Source organism: Triticum urartu, chromosome 6A (assembly GCF_056163025.1).
Source record: "Triticum urartu cultivar PI428250 chromosome 6A, HENAU_Tu73, whole genome shotgun sequence".
Taxonomy (NCBI): Eukaryota; Viridiplantae; Streptophyta; class Magnoliopsida; order Poales; family Poaceae; genus Triticum; species Triticum urartu.
The window spans coordinates 3,040,036-3,044,823 of record NC_141878.1 but is presented as its reverse complement, the minus strand read 5'-3'; the positions used below and the strand labels follow the sequence as shown (position 1 = coordinate 3,044,823).

At 59.2% G+C, this 4,788-nt stretch overlaps 1 pseudogene; it reads right to left on the bottom strand.

Annotated features, from left to right (window-relative positions):
- Positions 1-335: 335 nt before the first annotated feature.
- On the bottom strand, positions 336-3,493 carry LOC147962942 (uncharacterized; annotated as a pseudogene).
- Between the last annotated feature and the right edge of the window lie 1,295 nt (positions 3,494-4,788).

Genomic DNA, 4,788 nt, shown 5'->3' with positions numbered 1-4,788 from the left:
GGGTGTATGTCGTGGAGAAGGAAGAAGGGGGTGTGGTCGTGGCGAGTGCGACACGAGCGAAGGTTGAGGAGGAATGTGGCCGTGTTAAGAGCTTCGACCCAGTACGTGAACGGCATGGATGTGTGTGTGAGGAGCGAGCGAACAGTGTCGTTCAGGGTGCGGAGTACTCGGTCAGCTCGCCCATTTTGTGGTGATTTGTATGGGCAAGAAAAACGAAGAGAGATGCCCTCGTTGGAGAGGAAGGCGCGAGCAATATAGTTGTCGAACTCTCATCCGTTGTCGCACTGGAGAGCGAGCAAGTTCAGGTTGAACTGTCGACGAGCGAAGCGGGCAAATCATCGTATAAGAGGAAAAACTTCAGATTTGCGATGAAGGGGATATGTCCACAAAAAGTGACTATAATCATCGAGAAGAACAAGATAGTACTGCTTGCCTGATACACTGGGCACGGGCGAGGTCCAAACATCGCAGTGCACTAACTGAAAAGGAAAGTACGACACATGTTCTGAAGAAGAAAACGGGAGCCTAACGCTCTTTCCTAACTGACAGTCATGGAAGATGTGTGACGGCGAGCCGGGGAGATGGACGGAGCAGGCACGCAGCATGCGGTGGAGGACGTCATGGCCTGGGTGGCCCAGTCGTTGATGCCACCGGTCCAGCGAGGCGACACTTGCAGCGTGGGCGAGGTGGCGATCGGGCTGCGTGACTGGGTAGATTTCATCGTTAGATTTACACCGGAGGATCACCCGCTTCGTCCTTCGATCCTTGACAAAGAAACCCACATCGTCAAATTCAACATTAACGGGATTGTCACGAGCTAGTTTCTTGACAGAGACAAGATTTTTGATGAGGTTGGGAGAGACTAGAACATGGCGCAGGGTAAGAGGATCAGCAGACGTGGGGATGTGGGCAGTGCCAGAGTGTGTAACCGCGAACGATGATCCATCGCCAACCACTATGCGAGAAGAATGACAAGGGCTGGAGGAGGTGAGCAAACCTGACGACGAGGCCATGTGTGAGGATGCTCCGGTGTCCAGGTACCAGTCCCCGCTAGGCTACGGCGGATGCGGCTGCTGGACGTGCATGTTGTTGAGGGCGTGCACCAGCGAGGACTGTTCCCAGCCAGCCTGAGCTGAGGACGAGGACACCCCCGCCGTAGGCGCGCCGTAGAGAGGGTAAGGTGGGACGACGCCGGGGGTCTACTGCGCAGGAAGCGCGCCGTATGAGGCCGATGGCGGAGCAGAGTAGTGCGAGGCCACACCAGCGAACGGTGCGTGTCCACCAGGGAGAGGGCCGAGCACACCCGCGCTAGGGGCGTGCGGACGCCACGGCACCGGCTAGGCGTGCACCATGCCCGTCCAGGGCGCGTGAGCAGACGGGGACGGGGCAAGCGGGCGCGGCGCTGGCACGTTGTTGCTGCAGTTGCCGATCTCCCGCGGCGCTTTGCCTTTTCCCTTGTTGCGGCCACCACCGCCACCGCGACGGTTCGGGCCACCGCCGCTGCCTGCGGCACCCCTGCCGGAGTTGGTGCTGGCAGGAGCGCGGGCGGCGTGAACGGCGATGTCGCTGGACGGCTCCGCGGACTGGCGGCTCTCCTCGAGGAGGAGGAAAGCGCAGTAGCGGAGGAAGGAGGGGAAGGGTGTCTGCATCGTCAGGATGGGCACGGCGTAGCGCGGGCGTGGATGAAGACCGCAAAACATGTTGAGGACCTGCTCGCGGTCACCGACGGGCTCACTAGGGTCGAAGAGACGATCAGCGCAGTCCTTAAGGCGCGTGAAGTAGGAGAGGACCGAGCCAGATCCTTGCTCGATACGGCGGAAGTCGGTGGCGAGGAAGACCGCCTGATGCTCCCTGTTCTCCAAGAAGATGGAGGTGATCGCCGCCCAGAGTTCCGTGGCTGTGGTGCCGCGGAAGTGCACAAGCCCAAAGATCTCTGAGCTGATGCGGTTGTAGAGCCAGGAGACAATGTGTGCATCGTCCTGTAGCCAAAGAGGATCATTGGGCCGCGGCGCCCCATTGATGTGGGCGACGACACCGCTCTTCTGGAAGGTGACCTCGAACAGGGTGCGCCACTGGGAGAAGTTGGGTGGCTGCAAGGAAAGGACGATGGGGACATGCTGGTTGATGTAGATGGCAGCTAGGTGGGAGGGCGGCTGCGCAAGGTGCAGGTCGGGGGCACCGGCGCCCGGGATGATGGTGCCGGTACACGAGGCCGCTGCGAGAGCTGAGGGGGTGAGGAGGGCGTTACGGCTCGGTGTGGCAGCGGCGGCGGCAGCAAAGGCGCCGTGAAGACCATGGTTGGGAGGGGGTGGGGGTGGTGGAGGAGGGGGCGGTGATGGGGCAACTATGTCGCCGGCAAGACGGAGCAGCGGAAGGCAGTTAGCGACGTTGGTGAGGCCTAGCGTCTGATACCATGTAGACAAGGAGAGGAATGAGAGAATGCACCTTGGGTGCTCTCGAGTGTATGACTCAGCCTAATATAGTCGGGTTACAGAGGAGGCGCCGAGCGCAGTTACATGAGGCGCGAGGTGCGCGAGGTGGTGCTACAACGTGGGCATGCACACGAGTACGTGCATGAGTGCTAGAATAGAGAAGTTACAGTCAACAAGAAAAGCATGGAGGATGGAGCGAAAGAGGAGCCCCGGCTTGAGTCATTTGAGCTGGAACGGTATGATCGTGCAATATATACAAGCCACTACAGATAGCAAGCCTTTGTGAGCATACCACAAAGTATATATTGTCCATGTCTATGTAAGCACCGATCACACACACACACGAGAGTGCTCAGAAGATAGTGGTTTTGCGTTGCGAATACTTGCAACTTTTCTGCATTTCTTCTTCTCCTCTTATTCTGTTACAGAAGGGAAATGAGGCCACTAACGGTCCGAGAAAACAGCCATGCCGAGCCACAACGATCACGCCATCCCACGATCCAGCTCGTGCGGGGTGTGGACTAATTCTAAGGAAAAAACTTTCTAACAAACTTATCTACTCAGCTGACTAAGCAGCGTTTACTTTCTGCTAAGACTAAACTGACAAATACACAAGGTTTAAGTCCACAATCACTCCCTAAGCCTTGTGTGCTTAGTCGAGCTCCACCATCCCGATCTTCATGCGCTGCTCCTGAGTTTGAGTACCTTCGAATCTTCGCCGGTAGCTGTGAACCCCGGCGGCTGCACCACGTAAACCTCCTCTTCTAGCTCGCCGTTGAGGAAGGCGGACTTTACGTCCATGTGGTGCGCAGTCCAGCTCGCGCGCGTAGCCAGAGTGAGCAGGAGGCGGACGGACTCGAGCCTGGCCACCAGCGCGAACACCTCGTCGTAGTCGACGCCGTGCTTCTATACATATCCCTTCGCCACCAACCTCGCTTGTGCTTCACTACCGCACCGTGGGCATCTTTCTTGGTCTTGTATACCCATTTGAGGCCGATCGGACGGTGACCAGCGGGCAGGTCCACGAGCTCCCAGGTTTGGTTGGGTTCAATGGAGTTCATCTCTCCATCATCGCGTGGTGCCAGCACGTCTCACCTTTTGCTTTCTCAAAGGAGCCGGGCACCTCGCCCAGCGCGAGGTGCAGCTCGTCGATGAGTTCGTCGTCATCGATCTCGCCGTCAGCGTCGTCGAACTCCTCCAGCCCTGGAGGAGGCGCGTTCCGTGCCGCCTTCTCAGGCGTGTCCATGTAGCGAGGGTTGGGGAGGAATATGCCGTCCTTGCCGCGTGTCGTCATCGGGTGCACCGGCGCGAGGTTGCCGGTCGTGCGCGCAGGAGCCGGGGGAGCCGTGGGCGCGGTAGTGGTCGTCGCTGGGGTGTCGTCGTCGCCCCCGGTCGATGCTGTTGTCGTGGATGGCGTGCTTGACAGGGACGCGGACTGAGCGGATGATCGCGGGGCGCCAGGCGATGAGGAGGAGCATGTCGTAGATGACGGACCGCCTGTGAGGATTGACATGGGCTCAATTGTAAAGCTCATACCTTCCCGGTCCGTGCCACTCTTCTCCCAGTCCCATGCTCGCGTCTCGTCGAAGCCGACATCACGGGAGACATGGACTCGGTTGCCCACCGGGTCGTAGAGCCGGTACGCCTTGCTCCCCGTCTCGTACCCGATCATAACCATGGCTTTGCTCCGGTCCTCAAGCTTGGAGAGGTGTGGGCGTGTGTTCTTGACATGCGCCACACTGCCGAACACGCGCAAGAAGTTGACGGAGGGCTTCCTGCCATGCCAGACCTCGAATGGCGTCTTGCCCGGTACGCTTCTGGAGTACGCCATATTGAGCACGAAAGCGGCTGTGGACACGGCCTCGCCCCAAAATTGCGGCGGCACTCCCATCGCCTTGAGCATGCACCGGGTCGTCCCGATGACGGTTTGGTTGCGCCTCTCCACCACGCCATTCTGTTGGGGCGAGTATGGCGCGGTGAGGTGCCTCTGGACCCCAAGATCAGCAAGATGTGCGCTGAACTCGCCGGAGTTGAACTCTCCGCCTTGGTCAGAGCGGAAAGTGCGCAGCTTCCGCCCCGTCTCGCGCTCTGCGTGTGCCTGGAAGCGCTGGATCGCCTCGGCTGCCTCGTCCTTGCTCTGGAGCAGGTACAACCACATGAACCTGCTGTGATCATCCACAAGCAACAGGAAGTAACGCTTGCCGCCCAGAGTGGGCGGCGAGATAGGCCCGCAAAGATCACCATGCACAAGCTCAAGCGGCTCGGTGGTGCGGTAGTTAGCCTGTTGAGGGAAAGGCGCTCGCCGCTGCTTGCCCACTAGGCAAGTGTCGCAAACCTGCTTGGAGTGGTGGACGAG